The following is a 22,328-nucleotide window of genomic DNA, read 5'->3' on the forward strand; positions in this document are numbered from 1 at the left end:
GGAAGATTAAACTACCAACGGGACATTAAAAACTGTATCTCAACTAACTGGTGCCCCCGCACATTGACTCTGTACCGGCACCCCCCTGTATATATTGTTCATTTTTAATTTAATCACTCGTTACTTATATCTCTTATTCTTATCCATATTTTTTGAAACGGCAATGTTGGTTAGGGGCTCGTATGTAAGCATTTCACTGTAAGGCTCAGTGCATGTGACTAATCAAATTTGATTTGATTCTGCCAAAAAGCGCATTTTGATAAAAAAATACATGTTTACATTGAAATACCTCTCCTGTGAGGTAGTGATGTGCAACATATGCCTAGTTTCCTCTTTTTGAGTCACATTGAGGGAGAAAATAGAAAATCTCCTACTTTGGAGAAATGAGAAGCCCTGTGCCACCACCGCGATGACCAGGTGCTCTCGGACTATGAGAGAGCACTCAGTCAGATGAAGAGAGAGCAGCTGAAGTAGCAGTGTTCTCCAGGGTGATCCATGTCTCTGTCAGGGCCACAAAATCTCTTGGGCAGAGATGGGAAACTTGCGGCCCAGGGCCCTTAGATCAATTCCCCACCCACCCCAGTCACTGATCGTCAGTCAATTAATCCCTGACAGCTAAAATAGTTTAGATTGCCAGCTTCTAAACTTGTTATCATGGTCAAATTACAGCAGAAATTTCAAACAACACAAACAACCCAATGTCACGCCCTGGCCATAGAGAGGCTTTTATTCTCTATTTTGGTTAGGCCAGGGTGTGTCTAGGGTGGGCATTCCAGTTTATTTCTATGTTTTCTATTTCTTAGTTTTTGGCCAAGTGTTGTTCTCTATCAGAGGCAGCTGTCGTTGTCTCTGATTGGGAATCATACTTAGGCAGCCTTTACCCACCTGTGTTTTAAGGGTAGTTGTTTTCTGTATAGTTTATTTGACTTACAGAACTGTTTGTGTTTTCACTTTGATATTTTGTTAGAGTGTTTTGATAAATAAAAATCATGAACACTTACCACGCTGCGCTTTGGTCCGATCCTCATTCTGACGAGAGACGTTACACGAAAAAGTCAAAACATTTGTGTGCTACAGATCATTCTGTTACTTTTGTGTGTTGATTTGAGCCAGAACACTGCTTGCTAATAGCATGATTTTCAAGGTCAAGCATAAAGCTAAGGGAACTTGTCGTCACTGACCTCGGTTGGGTTTAACAGTGGTTAAAGAGGATATACTGTACTTTTGTTTAAAGTTAGTTTTTCCCCTAGCTTGCGGTTAGAAGTATATTAAACAATACTCTGTGATACTGGGTTGGTCAATCAAAACTCAAAATGCGATTTACCCTCCTTTTATTTTACCTGTTGGCAATAGACCTATTATTAAGAACATTTGTATGATGCCTGTTACCAATTAGCATGAAGGAAGTCCACTATATGCTCTATGCAAGTTCACCCAACTCACAAACTCAAACCAGGGTGGAAAGACCTCCTCTGGTCAGCCCCTCTACTTTAGGAGCTGACACCGATATTTCCTCTCAGTATCAGACCCATAGCAGTCATTCATGTGACCTGTATATCACACTGCCAGAGTAATCTCACCTTGAGTTCAGTACATTCGTCACTAGTCTGAGGGAGTACCACGGAGACCACTGTGGGTTTAACCTCACTTCTGAATGTTGTAACAAGACCACTGATAAGAATGGACATTGATGTACATTTAGGTATTGAGCTAGTTTCTGAATCAGCTAAACACTGTTGAAGTAAATGGTCTTGAGAAGGTTAAGGCAACAGCCTTTACCGGCACCCTGAAAACGGCCTGAATCTGAGAGGCCTCTGAGAATCCATTTTGTTCTAGCAGAATGGAATTTAGGGGCATCAGCAAACTATATCCTGTTCACAAATATTTTATCTTAGATCACTATTTAAATGTTTATTCTAGCTCATTCAGTATATACATTGTGAAATAAAACAGATCAGGAATGAATATGGGCAAATGCAAGTCACGCACACATACGCAGGCACACTGACACAGTCATAGCTTTCACAGTCTTCTGTGGAAGTCTATTTCCGTGCAACCATGTTCCTGTTGTCTACGTATAATACATTAAAACACATGCGAAAGATTAAGTACGTGTTCAGACATCAACACTTCTTGTACACACAGGTGCCTGTCCGTGAGTGGAGGGCAGAGGCGGTCCGTTTAAGATGAGGGAGGGCGATAATGTTTTTATGAGCAGGGCCTTATTTCTATTGCAGCATATTGGATGACTGTCATTCATATTCCATTCACCCAGCTCAACGTAACATCAATTGGTTTATTGATAGGTTGAGGCTCTATATGATACTCTAATTTTCCATATACCCATAATGAGGTTGCTACAACCCAGTCAATGAATGAAAGTTTGAGTAATCAAGGTGACAGACATTGACACATTCAATACCGCCTTGCACAATCTTGCCTGCATCTAGCTGATCTGATCTAGGGTAATCATTCGTCTAGCAGTTGCAAACAAGAGTTTCTATTAGACACATTCAAGTATGTTTATCCCCGTTTCGTTCCGTTTACTTCCGTTTAAGAAATGTTTTTCAACAAAATCACTGGAATGAATACACCCCTGATCACACGCAAACACATTTCACTTTCATAGCAGCTACATACAAACAGCATGATCCCTTTGATCATTGGATAATTCCTTCTCACATCGACGTGCTCTACTCCTCTTATATTTTCCCTTCGCTTGTAGACTTTAGTGCACAACACATCGGCTGTCTGTGCCCAGGTGAAAAAATATTTCCAAGACTAACCTTAATATATCATAACCACTAAACGCTACACACCGCCTACATTGTTGTCACCATATTAGTCAACATACTGTAGCTACTAGAACTAACATGTTAGTAAACACACTACAATCATGCAGTGTAGTGTACAGTTATCAACCAGTTTAGCAGTTACACCGGCGGGCCGGGTGGTAGTAAATGTTTTTAAACCAAAAGCTTGCCTTGACTATGAGGAGATCCAGTGTTGGATAACCATAGCCAGCTAGGTAACATAGCATCCTTCTCTGCTTGAGCCGGGTGTTTGAGTAGGCGTGTAGTAGCTAGCTGCATTCCCTAGCTAAATAACTGAAAGTGAAGAAAATACAAAATATACAGTTGAAGTCAGAAGTTTACATACACCTTAGCTAAATACATTTAAACTCAGTTTTTCACAATTTCTGACATTTAATCAAAATAAAAATTCCCTGTCTTAGGTCAGTTAGGATAACCACTTCATTTTAAGAATGTGAAATGTCAGAATAATGGTAGAGAGAATGATTTATTTCAGCTTTTATTTCTTTCATCCCATTCCCAGTGGGTCAGAAGGTTACATACACTCAATTAGTATTTGGTAGCATTGCCTTTAAATTGTTTAACTTGGGTCAAGCCTTTCGGGTAGCCTTCCACAAGCTTCCCACAATAGGTTGGGGGAATTTTGGTCCATTCCTCCTGATAGAGCTGGTGTAACTGAGTCAGGTTTGTAGGCCTCCTTGCTCGCACACGCTTTTTCAGTTCTACCCACAAATTTTCTATGGGATTGAGGTCAGGGCTTTGTGATGGCCACTCCAATACCTTGACTTTGATGTCCTTAAGCCATTTTGCCACAACTTTGTAAGTATGCTTGGGGTCATTGTCCATTTGGAAGACCCATTTGCGACTAAGCTTTAACTTCCTGACTGATGTCTTGACATGTTGCTTCAATATATCCACATAATTTTTCTCCCTCATGATTCCATATATTTTGTGAAGTGCACCAGGCCCTCCTGCAGCAAAGCACACCCACAACATGATGCTGCCACCCTCGTGCTTGACGGTTGGGATGGTGATCTTCGGCTTCCTCCAAACATAACAATGGTCATTTTGGCCAAACAGTTCTATTTTTGTTTCATCAGACCGGAGGACATTTCTCCAAAAAGTATGATCTTTGTCCACATGTGCAGTTGCAAACCGTAGTCTGGCTTTTTTATGGCGGTTTTGGAGTAGTGGCTTCTTCCTTGCTGAGCGGCCTTTCAGGTTATGTCGATATAGGACTCGTTTTACTGTGGATATAGATACTTTTGTACTTTTGTACCTGTTGTTCTGGGATTGATTTGCACTTTTCGCACCAAAGTACGTTAATCTCTAGGAGACAGAACGCGTCTCCTTCCTGAGCGGTATGACAGCTGCGTGGTCCCATGGTGTTTATACTTGCTCACTATTTTTTGTACAGATCAACATGGTACCCTCAGGCATAGGTAAATTGCTCTCAATGATGAACCAGACTTATGGAGATCTACAAAAAAAAATTCTGAGGTCTTGGCTGATTTCTTTGGATTTTCCAATGATGTCAAGCAAAGAGGCACTGAGTTTGAAGGTAGGCCTTGAAATACATCCACAGGTACACCTCCAAATGACTCAAATGATGTAAATTATTCTATCAGAAGCTTCTAAAGCCATGACATAATTTTCTGGAATTTTCCTAGCTGTTTAAAGTCACAGTCAACTTAGTGTATGTAAACTTCTGACCCACTAGAGTTGTGATACAGTGAATTATAAGTGAAATAATCTGTCTGTAAACAATTGTTGGAAAAATTACTTGTGTCATGCACAAAGTAGATGTCTTAACCGACTTGCCAAAACTATAGTTTGTTAATTCTTGACGCACCCATCCCGGTAGCGGGATCATTTTCATCAACACCCGCTGAAGTGCAGCGCGCCAAATTCAAATTAAATTACTAAACATATTCAATTTTCATGATATCACAATTGCAATATAGCAAAACACAGTTTAGCTTGTTGTTAATCCACCTGGCGTGTCAGATTTCAATAAAGCTTTTCGGCGAAAGCATAACAAGCTTTTATGTAAGAACATCTCTTTCAGTAGACAAAATATTACAAACACCTAGCAGCCAAGTAGATTGGTCACGAAAGTCAGAAAAGCAATAGATTAAATCGCTTACCTTTGATGATCTTCGGATGTTTTCACTCACGAGACTCCCGGTTACACAATAAATGTTCCTTTTGTTCCATAAAGATTATTTTTATATCCAAAATTGCAAATTGCAAATAGTATCTGTAATGTCCACAGAAACATGTCAAACGTTTTTATAATCAATTCTCAGGTTGTTTTTAAAATATATAATCGATAATATATCAACCGGGACTGTCGCTTTTTCAATAGGAGAGAGAGAGACAATGGCTGCCCCACTCTGTTGCGCAAGCAAAACTCATGCGAACACCCAGCTATCCACTGAAGCAAAGTTATCTTTCTCGCTCATTTTTCAAAATAAAAGCCTGAAACTATGTCTAAAGTCTGTTGACACCTTGAGGAAGCGATCGGAAAATGAATCTGGTTGATATCCCTTTAAATGGAGCAACGGCAGGCTATGGAACATAGAGCTTTCAAAATAGAAGCCACTTCCTGGTTTGATTTTCCTCAGGTTTTTGCCTGCAATATCAGTTTTGTTATACTCCAGCCTAAGTGTTTGTAAACTTCCTACTTCAACTGTAACTAGCTCTCTCTCACTCTCTCTCCCTCGCTTCTCCTTAATTTTGTAAGAAACATTTGCTGTACTGGTCCACATGAATGAGGCCAAGATGCATTCCAGGTTTCTTTACAGAGCCCATCTGGTGCACAGAGTGGTCTCTCTGTGGAACGCCATTAAACTATTTGACACTGGGATACCATGTTCCTCTACAGATAATCACACCATGATTTCACATTCTACCCATCAGGCCTATAGCCTTAGAAGAGAGATTTGTGCTAATTTCTATTTTATTTCCAAATTCTCATCCAGTGTATCCAGTATACCAGCAAAGGAATTTTTCTGTGCCTTAGCATAGTAGAAGTCCCAAGATGAGTTTGTGCTGTCTTAAGTACGGCACAAAGTGCTGAAAATGTCAATGTTGATTATGATGTTATATGTGTCAATGTCTTCATTAAGACTTTCTCACTGGCGTACCACACACATTGCGGGTGGGGGGGCAGGCAACTGGCTCTGGTGGCCCCCTTCCCCCTCCCCAGATAGAATCTGAACATGTCATAAGCCACGACAAAGGTGTTTCGAATTACAAGAAATTAGCTGTAAAACTGCAACATTTCCTCTCATGGCAAAGTGTGTAGAACAGCCGGAAATGAGCTTTAAAGATGTAAAATTCGCTCAGCCTCATTGCAAAATGTGTATAATAGCATGAGGTTAGCTATGAAATGGCACATTTTTCTCTCAGCCTCATGGCGATACAGCATGTAGACGCGTCCTGATGTGTGACTTCTGAATCTTCAATCTTGAAAAAGTTGCCACTTTTTGAGAAAAGAATGCCACACATTTATAGTCTCTCCCAAATATGTTTCAGGGAGTACAACAGAACATGTTGTAAAGAAAGATAAACATACCTCTAAAGCTTCATTATGCCTAGGCATTTGAGTTGGGTTCGAGTCAAAAACACAAATACATCAGCTGAATGGATACAACTGCCATCACCCATGGCTTCAATTATGGCCAAGGTTTAGTGTTTGATTCTGCTGACTGGTTTTATTCAACAGACACACAAATCTTCATCTTTGGTTTGATGTCAAATGTAATATGCAGTGGTGAATGATGAAGACCGTCATCTCTCACTATGTGGGAATAGTTTTTGCTTCTGGATACTGTTGCCTCTCATCTGTACACCATCCAGATGTAGTCTGCTAATAATACCATAGGTATTTTGGTCCTTCTAATGTGTTAGGCATCACATACCCCCCCAATCTAACAGACTGTACATATACTATAATCCTATTATTACCTTTATGTCCTTTTCTTTACTGTAACAAAAATAAATTCACTCTTTGCAGACCTCATAAAGTATGCTTTGAAAAACATAGTAATGTAATGTGATCATTATCTTAAAATCTGAATTGTAGTCTCTTTTGGTGTCTGTGCTTGCCAGGTAGAAGACCCCTGCTGTATTCCTGCCTCATGCTTGTGATTCATTTTTAAACCTTTATGTCTGATCATGCCAGAGAATACACTCCAGCCATCACTCTGCCATTCATGGAGCTAAGGAGCTGAGTGAATGTAGACCACTCTTGTCGGTGGGTAGAGCGGTTTTAAACCTTAAACCTTCAAGTTGTTGATGAAGGGTGAAAAATCTAAGTCCTTTTTCATTTGTGTGAGAAGTACAGTATGGACTTACATTGACACTCAAAAGGAATATTTGCCTGTGAAGCTAGCAGGGAAATGTTACTGATTAAAAAGCCACAGATCAAATATGAAAGGGAATCTATTTAGGAATATCTTTCCCCTGGTAAATAATCCAAAACACATTTTGAGGGGAGGTTGAGGAGGGTGTGGGGGTAATTCGCCTTATAGTACAGTGCAGGTTTTAAAACCTAGATGACCAGAGGTTTAGCCAAGTTCTGAAACCCATTAAGTGATGGAAAATGTTACAACTGCCTTGCAAGCATGGCAGACCAGCTGTACAGAACAGCAGATACCCGATGCACCTCCAACACATGGATCCTGACAGACTACAGCAAGGCCTTTGATCTTGTGGATGACACCATTGCAGTGAAACATATTTTTTTCAGTTATCTGTCCAACCAGCGATCACGCCATGGATTTGCAACTTTCATTCCGGCCATACCCAGGTGACAAAATACCATGAGACTATCCCATGCCCAAGAACTCTCCTGTGGCCTCCCCCAGGGCACACGGCTTGGTCCAATTGTGTTCGTGGCTCACGTCAATGGTGAATCAGAAGGAACCCTATCCAACTCCCGGGCCTTGGTGGATGACCTGAACCTAATTGGATCAAGACATATATGCGACACTTCCACCATACAGCAGGACCTCAACCAACTAGCCAACTAGTCAGAACAAAACAAGATTAAGCTCAACCCAGCAAAGTGCAAAGTCATGTACTCCTGTTTCAGCCACAATCCTGACCCACCTCTGACATTATCTGTCTCCAGCCACACATTTGAGGTGCTGTCCAGGGCCAAAGCACTCTGTGTGACATTTCAAGTCAACATAAAATGGGACACAAACATCTCCGACATTACCACCAGAGGGGAACCGAAGGCTCTTTATGATGAACTATTTTTGCCACTTAAAACTTCCCCCGTAAGACCTTCTGACAGTCTACACCTGCTTTATCTGTCCAGTGCTCGAGTATGCTGCTCTAATATGGCACTCAGGTCTCACAGCCCACCAACACAAACAACTTGAGAAGATCCAACAATGTGCAACCAAAATCATCAAGGGCCCCATCTACACCTCCTATGACTCTGCAGGCAATGACCTGGGCTTGCAGTCCTTGGAGGCCCTCCGTGCCCACGTCTGCAGATCCTTTGCCCAGAAGCTCGCATAATCCCAGGATAACAACAAACGGCTGCCTCAGACGAGAAACAATGTCAGAGGCAGATCTACCCGGTCCAGTCACAAACGGAACCTTCCCCCTGCTCGGACTGACAGATACTACAACAAACATATGCCTTACTTTGTGAGACTACTTAATGCTGCTCAACTGTAATATTGTAAACTACATCTCATTTGTTTCATTACATTTTATTGAATTACTTACAGTGCATTCAGATAGGATTCAGACCCCTTTAACTTTGACCACATTTTGTTATGTTACAGCCTTCTTCTAAAATTGATTAAATTGTTTTTCCTCCCTCATCAATCTACACACAATAACCCATAATGACAAAGCAAAAACAGGTTTATAGCTTGAGTGAATGCCAAGAGGGTGGCTACTTTGAAGAATCAAAAATCTTAAATATATTTTTATTTGTTTAACACTTTTTTGGTTACCACGTGAATGCATGTGTGCTATTTCATAGTTTTGATGTCTTCACTATTATTCTACAATGTAGAAAAATAGTAATGATAAAGAAAAGCCTTTGAATGAGTAGGTGTGTCCAAACTTTTGACTGGTACTGTGTGTCATCACTAGATTAGTATCATTTAGGCAAGGATCTGTTCATTCCACCCATGGTTCCATACTTTATGCTAGCTACCTGGAGAACTTTGCTTTGAAGTACTGTGAGCTATTAGTCTTACTATTGGTAGAGACTGCCTGTAGTGTGTAGACTTCAACTTCCATCACGTTGTAGAAGGAAAATGTGTAGCCTAATGCATAAAATTTGCATAGAACATTTGAGCTTTTTTTCCAGTAGTGAATAATGACCAAACGTATGACACTGCTGTCTTCATATGAAACTTTCTGAGCATTAGGGCTGGCAGGGAGTGTAATGTATTTTCTGGTGACATCAGCTAAAGATCATAATCACAAGATGGATTTGCAATTTAAAACAGTTTTTACACCATAGGGAGCTGCTCAACAATATTGTCTTCTGCTGTATTAAGGATGACAGAAAAGTGACATTGAGGAAGTAAATCATTTCTGTCCACCATTCACCCCAAAAGAAAGATTGTAACGAGCATAAAATTATAGGTTTTTGTCTCAATTCCACTCTTGAAAGTGAAAATATGCAGTTCAAACAACAACAGAAAACAGTAACCTCTGCACTGTTTTTTTGCTCTGAGATACGGTTGGTTAAATGTAACCACTCTCAAATGTATAGTTGGAATGTAACGTTTTTTGTCGTCTGAAGAGGAATTGTACCAAAGCGCAGTGTGGTAAGTCTTCATGCTTTTTTATTGAAACTGAACACTATAACAAAATAACAAAGAGAATAAACAAAACCCGAAACAGTCCTGTCAGGTGCAGAAAACACTAAACAGAAAATAACTACCCACAAAAACCATGTGGGAAAAAGCTACCCACATGGTTCCTATGGTACCTAATCAGAGACAATGATAGACAGCTGTCCCTGATTGAGAACCATACCCGGCCAAAACAAAGAAATACAAAAAACATATGAAAAGGAACATAGAATGCCCACCGAAATCACACCCTGACCAAACCAAAATAGAGACATAAAAAGCTCTCTAAGGTCAGGGCGTGACATAGAGCTATGACTCACAATTATAATTTGAACCATATTTTGAGGTTATACAGTGTTTGTTTACAATTACATTGTTTCCAAATAATGGATTAGAAAAAGCTATATTTTCGGATCTGATAGGGTAAGACAGTTGAACTACGCTCACAAAGTTATATCCCTTAATAGTCAATGGGTATCATGCATATTACATTTTTGAAAGAGTAACGACTAGTATGAGCAAGAATCGCTTCTCAGGACAAGCCCAGCGTGAAAACAATGGTCTGTCGAGATCTAAAGTCTATTTTTAAGCAGAAATTGGACGTGTTGTTCGTGTTTCTCTCACTGTAATGGAGAATGTGATGATTTTGGACAACGGGATATTTTCTCTTCCATTTAATGGTGTTTTATTATGCCTCCTATAACTAAGCCAGCACTCTACTGCTGCCTCTCTATCACGTGGGCCAGTTGTAATACATTTAAATCAAACCTTTTCCTGGTTTTAGATGTTCCCCTATCTGTCATCTTCAAACTTAATAATAATAGAAATCATAATGCCATTTAGCAAGCGCTTTTATCCAAAGCAACTTACATTTATGCGTGCGTACATTTTCATGTACGGGTGGTCCCAGGAATAAGGTCCTCTATCTTGCCGTCGCTCGAACCAACTGAGCTACAGAGGACCAATCATTAGACGTAGGTTTATATAGCAACAACATCAGGTTGCTCGTCTTGGAGGAATAAGTTCAATCTTCAAGTGACTAAGATTTTCGCTTGTTCCTAAACACACTTTCAACTTTAACTGTAATACCAATCACTGTTGTCAATGTCAACTGTCATCCATTTGTCCGATGAGGAGTGCATATCCTCATTTAAGGCAGGGAGAGGACACAAATGCGTCTTCGATTTGTATCCCAGCCACAATAGAAGAGGATGTAGTTGTGATTTACTGTTTACTATCAGGTTTCAGGTAAGACCCAAGTGCAGAATGTGTTGAAGTAACTATGTTAATTGCAACGACAGGGGCGGGCAAATGACAGGTCAAGGCAGGCAGGGGTCGATAATCCAGAATAGTGGTGCCAAGGTACAGGACGGCAGGCAGGCCCAGGTCAGGCAGAGGTCAGTAATCCAGAGTAGGTGCAAAGGCACAGGACAGCAGGCAGGCTGAGCATCAGGACAGGCAAGGGTAAATACCAGGAGGATGAGAAAAAGAGAGACTGGGGGGAAAGCAGGGGCTGAGACAAACTGCTGGTTGACTTGAACAAACAAGACAAACTGGCACAGACAGAAAGAAAACACAGGTATAAATACCCAGGGGATAAGTGGGGAAGATGGGCAACACCTGGAGGGGGTGGAGACAAGCACAAGGACATGTTTTTATGTGCAGTTTCTATAGGTTGGACTAGGATCAGAGACACATAACTGGAAACGGATGCTCACTCACTGTCTCTACAAACCCAAGAGATTGTCTAAGATAAAACATATCCCTTACCATAACTAACAACAACTCTAGTATTCTCTGTAGATAATATTGCACTATGACAGCATTTTTGTATCATACATGCTCCCTAAAAATGTACTCTTATCAATTGCTTTTTGTTTTTGTATCAGACTCGTTCTTAATATATTTACCTCTAGGGCTATCTAGCAATATAGAATTGAGCTTCAAAATATACTGTTTTGTTTGCATGTTCTGCCAGGTTGATTCTTCTGCCAAAGTTAATGTGCATGTGGATTTACCCAGATCCATACAACACTCAATCTTGGACCAGAAAAAAAAGCTCCTTCCTGTGTTGGCCATTTCTGCTATAGGTTTACTTTGGGTCCATCCTGCAGCTACACTGTGGTATCTTAAGATGTGGATAAGCACCGATAATCCACGTCTGGTATGAATTTGATGCCAAGTGAATGGGGGTGTCGACCTCAGTTATTTCTCCTTCCTCCTCCTTTCACACCCTCAGCACAGTATAAGGTATTTTGTGGTGTAAAACAATTAAAGAAGTTATCATGTACCACCTGCTAAATGAATGTCCATGGAATTCATTATGAATTCCCTCTATTCATGTGAGCATTCCAGTACTGCTAAGGCTTTTAATCCAACACTGGTAGAGGTGTGGGTCTTTGGCACAATTTATGGTACCTGGCGATTGAAGTTCCCTATTAAGATAGTGTTTGTGCCTTCCTTTCCACTGGACCTCTTCCATACCTACTAAAGATCATGAGAGAGTCAGCTACCAAAACTAATTTTAAAAATGACATTCTTTGTGTTCACCACAATTATAGCCATACCAGTCTCATGATCTTACTGTAAATAGAGAGAGAATCGTATAGGTATGCAAAATCTTCATTAGCCTGTGAAATGATGTACAGCACACACATTCTACTGTTATTTTCTGTAGGTCAAAAAATATTAATCACACTATCTTTTTTTGTTGACTATCAGGATTTGCATGGTATTCTGTGATAACAGATAATCAGCTAATTTCTGATTATAGTGTACTTAAATATACAGCTCTCTAATTTTGTGGAATCAGGGGAAAGTGCTTTATGATGTTTTTTTTGTGACAATGGGTCGAGTTAAATCACGTGGGGTCCTGCCGTGCGCTCTTTTCTTTGACATTTTTTAAAATGTAGATCTCTTGCTGGATGTTGATCGTGATTCGTTTTGAAGAGGGGCAATATCACGCACACAAAGTTTTAGTGTACAAACCGCATATTCTCTCTTTAATAGGGTTTACATGGGATTTGGTGTTGTGATTTTTCAGCAGACGGACCGAGGGCGATGTAGAGGGTTTACTCACCATAGATCTGCAATAGGACTCTCGTTTTAAAAGATGTAGGCCTGTTCTCTCGCAAATTGGCAATAATAGTTTGGAAACACTGTTCCCTTTTTTCCTGGAACGCTGATATATTTGTCTAATGCTCAAATAGGCATGCAAATTGCACATGTTGAATTTGTTGAAGAAAACAAAGAGGACATTCACATTCATATTTTAATGTTAATTCAAACTGTTTTGTTCAGTTCTAAGTTGTGCATTCTGCCCAAGGAATTGTCCCATTGGTAAAAATTATACTGCGCTCACGTCATCTGAGAGTAGCCATCCTCCCCCTGCATGTGAGCTGCCGCAATTGGTCAAATAATATGATCTTAGCACAGTATGCTCTTATTAATACCATACTTGTCGTTTGTTCTTGAGCCCTCATACGTTGCATGTGTTTGATTATGACTCTTGGGCCAGTGTGTCAGGGTGAAAGCATGTTGAACATATCTGTGGAGAGTGTGGGTCAGTTGGTCTTGTTTGATCTGGGTGGACTGTGTGATGGCTGCAGTCCCTGATCCATGTGGCAGTTAACGCTTGCATGTGATGTCACTGTTGGTCGGCCTGGGGCCTTCCTGCAGATGCAGCCAGGGGAAAGCTGAGGGGACACGTGCGTGTGTGTGTTCCACGGTCGCTGCTGTCAGAAATAGCCCTTTTCTAATCTCCCTTATCTTCAGGGTTAACACGCCAGGGGAAGCTTCCACACTCATTCCCGAGCCTGTCTTCAGGAATGGGAAAGAGAAAGGCCATTTTTTCTCACGCTGAGTCTCTGATATTGACCAAGTCTATCAGCCTCCTAGACTCTCTCCCTCATCAGTTAAGTGATCTGTTGACCCATTGTCATAGCACCAGTTTTGTCAGGTCATGTTCGCCATCTCCTCCTGTCTCTACGCACAAATGATGCTCTGTAATGGAAGAACCTTATCGGACTTGTACAAACACGGTCACTTCCTGACTAGTTCAGATATCTGAGAAGTCAACAGATCATTCCCCACTGGAAGCTGTGTACTGGAAGTTACACACTATGAAATAGGTTTGTTTATTGAAGCTGTAATCCCAAACTGTGGCGACAACAAAAGACAGGGGATGTGTTCAAACGAAAGTGAAATCATTTTAATGCAATTCAGCTGTTGCACTCGAAAAAGACAAATAATTTATTGAATGGGAAATATAGGCAACCTGTATGTTAAATTAGTAAGCTAATAAACAGACGAATAAATCATCTCTGCTCCTCTCTCTTTGTCATCCTTCTAGGGCCTCCAGGAAAACGGGGAAGGCTGGGAAGACAAGGCGACCCTGGTGATATTCTTTATTTTTTCTATGCTCCTTCAATGTTTTCAATGCTTATCTTCCTCAGCAGTGTGTGTTAATGGGTATGTTGATGTGTGCCATGGAGTAAACCAGGGATCATCGATTAGATTCAGCCGCAGGACAATTTTTTTCTTGAGTGGATGGCCAGGGAGCTGGAACATAATTACAGATCATTTGTAGACTGCAAACTGACCGCAAGAGCCCCCGAACAGATCTAATATTTGACTAAAACATAAAAATTTCAAACCTTGCTTATATTTATATACAATCACATATATCTCTCTATTATGTGTGGGAATACTTTGGAGCAGATTTCTGAAATTAAAATCACTTGAAGCTGACTTAGTCTTTTATGTCCAACAATAATATATATATATATATATATATACTGTAATATTATATTAATTTTTTTCTCAGAAAACTTGGGGGGCCAAATAAAATCACCCACGGGCCAGTTGGGAAACCCTGGGGTAGAGTGCATAAAAAAGACCAACAGATCTGAGTGAACTGTACAGTACCTCCCAACAGTCCCTAGTTGCAGCCAGCCAGGGGAGTTTTGACAGTGTGCAGCTGCAGGCTCCTTGGGTGAATGACTTTTCACCCTGCCAGTATCGCCTGCCTGGCTAGCCTCACTTCTCTCTGTTTCATCTGAGGAAATCCATCCATTCTCAGGAATAATTATACACAGACTTACGTATACTCAGAACCCTTTCAGACATGCCTACGGACGGGAATGTATGTTTTTTGGTTTCACATTGCTTGTGGGAATGAAGCCATACGTCTCCTGACTGGTAGAACTTAACATTATTTCAACGTTCTGAGAACAGAAGTGAAAATGTCTCCTGTTCTGAGAAAGTTTATTTGTAGGTTCTGAGAACATTTTACTCTGGTTCCTTGAAAGTTTTCCTAGGAAGTTTTATTAATGCTGTGAGAATGGAAATTATAAGTTGCTTTGAGGTGGGGTTTTTTTTGTTGACTTCTTTAAAACTTTCACTGAATTTTTCAATAAGAAATTACAAGCACAGATAGGACACATGAAATTAATTTCCTTTTGCATGAATCATGCATTTTTTTTTGTGACAGCATCAGTGAGATTCAAACCTATAATCTTCATTTATTTATTCTTGGAATTAGTCCAATGCGCCTAAAGGATGCAGCCAGCATGCCATGTTTTTTTTACGCATACAAAGTTGTTTATTTTAGTCTATTCAAACAGATCCCATTTCAAAGGAAACAAACACTCATTATTGGCCAATTAGTGTGCACGGCCAACACACCTGAACACACTTAGCAAAATAAAGGATAGAGAGAGTTTTGTTTATGCTGAGAACGAATGTAAACTCAGCATAAAAAGAAACGTCTCTTTTTCAGGACCCTGTCTTTCAAAGATAATTCGTAAAAATCCAAATAACGTCACAGATCTTCATTGTAAAGGGTTTAAACACTGTTACCCATGCATGTTCAATGAACCATAAACATTTAATGAGCATGCAGCCGTGGAACGGTCGTTAAGACACTAACAGCTTACAGACGGTAGGCAATTAAGGTCACAGTTTTGAAAACTTAGAACACTAAAGAGGCCTTTCTACTGACTCTGAAAAACAACAAAAGAAAGATGTCCAGGGTTCATGCTCATCACCAGGGGTGATGGTCGGAATCGCGTTTATCGTCGAAGGAATGAGCATTACACCGAGGCCTGTACTCTGGAGTGGGATCGATTTGGGGGTGGAGGCCCCGTCATGGACTGAGGCGGTGTGTCACAGCATCATCGGACTGAGCTTGTTGTCATTACAGGCAATCTCAACTCTGTGCGTTTCAGGGAAGACATCCTCCTCCCGCATGTGGTACCCTTCCTGCAGGCTCATCCTGACATGACCCTCCAGCATGACAATGCCACCAGCCATACTGCTCGTTCTGTGCGTGATTTCCTGCAAGACAGCGAAGAGCCCGGTTCTCAATCCCATTGAGCACGTCTGGCACCTGTTGGATCAGAGGGTGAGGGCTAGGGCCATTCCCCCCATAAATGTCTGGGAATTTGCAGGTGCCTTGGTGGAAGGGTGGGGTAATATCTCACAGCAAGAACTGTTAAATATGGTGCAGTCCATGAGGATGAGATGCACTGCAGTACTTAATGTAGCTGGTGGCCACACCAGATACTGACTGTTACTTTTGATTTTGACCCCCCCCCCCCCCCCCCCCCCCCCCCCTTTGTTCAGGGACACATTATTCCATTTCTGTTAGTCACATGTCTGTGGAACCTGTTCAGTTTATGTCTCAGTTGTTGAATCTTATGTTCATACACATATGTACACATGTTAAGTTTGCTGAAAATAAACGCAATTGACACTGAGAGGACGTTTCTTTCTTGCTGAGTTATATGTTTTTAAATTACATTTTTTGAACATTCTCTAAACGTTACAAAAGTTTTCTTGTAGTTCTTATGGAACGTTTTCTTCACGTTCTGAGAGTGGAATATATGTTTTTGAACAACATTCTTAGAACGTTACTGTACGTTACTAACGTTTTCATGGAAAGCGGTCTTAATGTTCTTAGAACAGTATGAGAACATGACTTTAAATACAACCATGAGGAAACCTTTAGGTAACATTATGCTAAACTCCTGAAATTCCCACAGAAGAACATTGTTTCTTAACGTTATTGGAACAACTTGTGAACATGACTTTAAATAGAAACATGAGGAAACCTGCAGGAAACATAATGCTAAAGTACTGAAATTCCCACAGAAGAACGTTGATTCTGAACGTTCTCTGAACTATTTGAGAACATTCCAGATGATTTGAGAACATACTATTACTGCTGGCAGGCAGCACTGCCGCAAAAACAATGCTGGCTCTTAGATGGCAATCACCTCACCTCAAGCCAGTGGATACAGTTACTATACGAACTGAGTATGAAATTCAATGAAAGTGTACATTAAATGTAACCAACGTTCTGTTGAAGTAATGAAATTCCAAGTAAATAACGTTCCTTAAATGTGCTGAGAATGTCCCAAAGTCAAGCAACTATCCCGCAGAAAGTTGTGGAAAGTTGTATGCAAAAGGACCTCAGGACGGACACCCAAGCTCTCACCAAGCTCTAAGAAATATATGGTTATCAGAACGTTATGTTAGCTGGGGGCGGGGGCGGACTGGCTGGGGGGCGGACTAGCTGGGGGCGGACTGCAAAGATCTGTTGTGGAAGTATGCCATTAAAAAAGGGATATCCACTACTATAATTGGGTTATTTCTTATCACATCCTTTGTTAATAGTGTGTAGTTCAATTTTCTTGGAATGTTCTTTGACATTTACCATATGTGGATATGTTTAGTCTGTGGATATGAAACATGGTGGACCCACATAATCCTATTCACAACGACCGAGGCCAGAATTCACAGGTAATTTATTAGCCGGCAGTGTATCATCAGGCTGTTAAGGGAGGCTCACTAATTGCTCCCCTGGGCTCCAGCAATGTGACCGGAAGTTCAAATATTAGAAAAGCATGGAAAGGAGTTCCAATATGATGTCACCTTTCTGTTGATAATAGATCAGGCCATTTCCATGTACATACTGTATATTCCTTCAACATATGAAGTTCATGGGAGCACATTTGGTGTCAAATGAAAGCTAATAGTTTATATATTTGAGAAATGTAATCATATTAAAAATTATCCAAGATAGTACCTTTCTATCTTGAGCAGAGGGAGCATTGATGGTAGAGCCAGGCAGGGAGGTAGAGACATCTGACAGACAGGCCTCGGAGCTCTTCGTCAGGCACCTTTTCGTCTTCGATGTTTACAGCTTCTCCTCCGTAGATCAGGCTAGATCGTCCACTACTGAAATGTAGCACCCACGTGGTGATGCTTCAGCGACTGTAAAAGCGGCAGTAAGAACACCACTCCTCAGCAGTAGACCTGAAAATCCCCCTACGAGGTGAGCCTCTGCATCACCTCACACCGCAGTCCACTTCCATCTAGGAACCGGAGCTGGAAGCCAAAAAGCCAATGCTGTTGGTCGGGTGTTGATGCTGCCTCATTCAATTTTAGCTAGCTAGTGAAGCAAAATATAAACTGACTTGCTATAATCAGTCCTGCAATTTCGTGGGTCACCACCAGATATTACAGTTTCTCTCACAACAAGTTGACTTTTTTTTATTTTTATAAAAAATAATGCAATGAAAAACACTTTAAAACAATAGAATATGTACAATATTTACAGAGCTCTCTGTCTAGGCTACCTCACTGCGACATGGCAACCACGGAACCAAGTATAGTTTTGTACAGTACAGTACAGTACAGTAGCGCACACTAGAGTAGAGTATAATGTACTATATTGTACGGTACTATACTGAACTCTACTGCGCTGTTCTGTGCTGTGCTATAGTGTACTGTGTTCTACTGGGATGTCCAAACTTGTCAAACATCGACGTCTATGATTGGTTCAGACCAAATCTGGTCTCGCTTGAGGCGGGGGAGCTCATTAGAATAATAACCTATGTTTAGAATGATGCCAAACCATGCAAAGGAGGTCAATTGCATTTTTCTACCTTTGTGTATCTATTGAGAATACAACACAATGATTACATCACATATGCATAATTATGCATTTCTGTGTAGTATAGGTCAGGAACCCATGATATCATTCTGTTACCGTCATTCTGTTATCAGGTGTTAATCCACTTCACTTGCTGTAGTTGTAACGTCGGCTTCCAACTCACACTCTCAACCACAGAGATCCCCTGAACGCAGCTCACTTTCCAGCCCACATTCCAGCTCACACTCTGAAACACATAGATCCCCTAAACGCAGCTCACTCTCCAGATCCCAATCACCTGAATTCTGATCACCTGTTCACACACCTGTATGTCATTTACACACACCGTTTACTTCAGTTCTTTGCACCCCATTATTGTGGGGTATTGTTTGTTTTGATACACATTTCTATTCGCACCGCTGTTTAGTTCCGTGTAAGTCCTTCCGTGTATCGTAGTTTTTGGCCATCCTCACTAACGACGCCTTTTTGCCTATTCCCTGCCTGTACTTTTGCTTATCAGATTTCCTGTCATCAACCTCTTGTCTGATCTCCCAGACTACGTTATTAGCCTTTTCCCTGCCTGTACCGTTACCTTTTTGGAGTCCCTGTGTGTGACCTTCTGCCTGCCCCTGGACCCAGCCACCTGCTTCCTCCTGTGGTCCTTTACAATTAAACACCTGCTGTGCCCTGCGCTTGAAACCAGCACTCTGTCTCCCATCGTATTCATTACAGTAGTTTAATAACCCACTTTTTTTTCCAAACTCAAGGTGTCATATAGCTCACACCCGATTGTTTCTGCAGACATCTTTGAATGTTTGTTCAGAGTAGATATGAGGTTTTGGAAAACTGTTACAAAACTTCATTCTGTTGCAAAACTTTACATTTGCACTGCTCTTGGAATTTTCATTGGACATTTTTGAAAGTAGTCCTTCTGCATGGGTTTTTAAATCTTTGCAATCAATTGTTTTTGTTTGGCATACATTTTCTGGTGAAAATTAGAAGTCACAGTGTCGTTCTGTTACCATGGAATTTCCCACCATAGACCTGAGCAAGGGAGGGGGGTTAGTCAGCATGTAGACAAGGGAGCGGGAGTTAGTCAGCATGTAGACAAGGGAGCGAGAGTTAGTCAGCACGTAGACAAGGGAGGGGGAGTTAGTCAGCACGTAGACAAGGGAGGGGGAGTTAGTCAGCACGTAGACACGGGAGCGGGCGTTAGTCAGCACGTAGACAAGGGAGCGGGCGTTAGTCAGCACGTAGACAAGGGAGAGGGAGTTAGTCAGCACGTAGACAAGGGAGGGAGAGTTAGTCAGCACGTAGACAAGGGAGGGGGAGTTGGTCAGCACGTAGACAAGGGAGGGGGAGTTGGTCAGCACGTAGACAAGGGAGGGGGAGTTAGTCAGCACGTAGACAATGGAGGGGGAGTTAGTCAGCACGTAGACAAGGGAGGGGGAGTTAGCATGTAGACAAGGGAGGGGGAGTTAGTCAGCACGTAGACAATGGAGGGGGAGTTAGTCAGCACGTAGACAAGGGAGGGGGAGTTAGTCAGCACGTAGACAAGGGAGGGGGAGTTAGCATGTAGACAAGGGAGGGGGAGTTAGTCAGCACGTAGACAAGGTGACTTCAGTGTTAAAGACAGAGCCTTTATAAAGCTTGCCTATTTTTTATTTTGGTTAATTCACCATTTCCAACTATTTACTTGACCATGTGATCAGAAAAAGATGCACACTAACTTTATCCTATGATAATCAAAAATTCCCAAACAATCAAAAACACTTTGCCCGTGATACAAAATGCCCTCGATGACTAAGCAAGGTTTTAGTGCAAATGGCTGAACTTTCCCCTACAGCGTACTCATCTTCTCAGCTACGATATGGAAATGAATGTGTCCCAGAGAGAAGATAGTAGAAATCTAGACTACACCACATCCGATACATACAGAGATCCGTAATCCGGACAGTAGCCTGAAATCCATGTCTGGCGCCCAAATGTGGACCACAGATAAAGCTCATCCATGATGTATAGTGGTGGGTGGCGTTGGAGGTAAATCACATGGCCCATATAGCTCTGGAGGGCCTCTGCCCAGGTGGTCTGCAGAGGAGCAGCATATAACATGTCTCCCATGTGTCCCATCTCATCTCATCAGTACATTCTCACGTCCTGGCCTAAGGTTCTGGCCTGCTTGTATCTGGCATCCGTACACAATCTGTCAGTTCTTCCCTAGATAGTGTAGAACACACATGCAGTTACGGGGATGGAGAGGATAGGTGCCTCTTTGTTTTCTGTGTGATGACTTTGGCTGCTGCGGTGGGGGGGGGGGGGGGGGGTTGAATAAGATTACTCCACTGGCTCCACAACGCCCCCAGCTCAGTGACGCACGTCTCCATAAAAAGCAGCCTTCTGTCTAGTGACCTGACTCCACTCGACTTCAGTCCTTGACCCAGCAGGGTTCCTCCTGGCCCGGCCGGGATCCTTATCCTCTGTTCTGGATCCCTTTCTCTCTTGAACCCTTTCTCTCTTGATCCATTTCCCTCTCACCGTGACAGCGAGAGGACTGGCATCCTAACTATGACAGGGTCTGTAACAGAAGACCCTGAGATGTCTGTCTTCAGTCACTCCTTAGATGTACTATTTGTTTACATGTTGGAGTAATGCTGTGCTGGACTCTCCTTGAGGTGCCTGTATCTCAGTGTCACATTCCATTAGCGATACCAAATCTCGTAAAAGCATCATTATACAGATTTGATTTTGATTTGATTCATTAGGATCCCCATTAGCTGACGCCAATGGGAACAATTAGTCTTACTTACAGCTGTGACTAAAGTACTCATGTCCTATTCAGCAAAAAAAGTACAGGTAAAGCATGCCATGATGATGTCATGTTAAGAAAATAACATATCAATAGTTTAACCACAAGCAAAATATGCTTTTTTTTTGCTCTTGCTAATATTATTTCCATATCATGTGTGCTTTGCATTTGACTTGTTTTGATGTAGGCTTAGTGTTATTGTTGTTTGACATGTCGTTATTCTGTCTCTTATGCAGCAGAAACGTATGCCAATGTTTAAACACACAGTCATTAAAGACCAGTTAAAAAACACACTTGTGGAAGGTGGGTTGGGTTGCCACCATTGAGATAGAGGACTGTACACTGAGTGTACAAAAAACTGCTCTTTCCATGACAGACCAGGGGTGTCAATCTCATTACACAGAGGGCCTAGTGTCTGAGGATTTTTAGTTTTTTTCCTTTCAATTAAGACAACCAGGTGAGGGGAGTTCCTTACTAATTAGTGACCTTAATTCGTCAATCCACACTCAGTCCTCCGTAGATTTCGTTTGACACGTGACATAGACTAACCGGGTGAATCCAAACGTAAGATATGATCCCTTATTGATGTTACTTGTTAAATCCACTTCAATCACTGTAGATGAAGGGGAGGAGACCGGTTAAAGAAGGATTTTCAAGCCTTGAGAAAATTGAGACAAGGATTGTGTATGGTGCCATTCAGAGGGTGAACGGGCAAGTGAAAATATTTAAGTGCCTTTGAAAAGGGTATGCTAGTAGGTGCCAGGCGCACTGATTTGAGTGTGTAATGAACTGCAACACTACTGGGTTTTTCCACACTCAACAGTTTTCCGTGTGAATCAAGAATGGTCCAACACCCAAAGGACATCAGCCAACTTGACACAACTGTGGGAAGCATTGGCATCGACCTGGGCCAGCATCCCTGTGGAACAATT

General features: G+C 41.5%; 1 long non-coding RNA gene across 1 annotated transcript in view; it reads left to right on the plus strand.

Moving 5' to 3' along the window:
* Positions 1-14,144, plus strand: part of LOC149980047 (uncharacterized) — an 85,044-nt gene extending 70,900 nt beyond the window's left edge. The window contains exon 3 of the long non-coding RNA XR_016483777.1: positions 14,004-14,144. This is a non-coding gene — a long non-coding RNA (uncharacterized LOC149980047). The remainder of the gene's footprint in view (positions 1-14,003) is intronic.
* The last annotated feature ends 8,184 nt before the right edge of the window (positions 14,145-22,328 follow it).

The sequence above is a fragment of the Oncorhynchus mykiss genome, chromosome 10 (genome assembly GCF_057628025.1).
Source record: "Oncorhynchus mykiss isolate SJ-2025 chromosome 10, ASM5762802v1, whole genome shotgun sequence".
Taxonomy (NCBI): domain Eukaryota; kingdom Metazoa; phylum Chordata; class Actinopteri; order Salmoniformes; family Salmonidae; genus Oncorhynchus; species Oncorhynchus mykiss.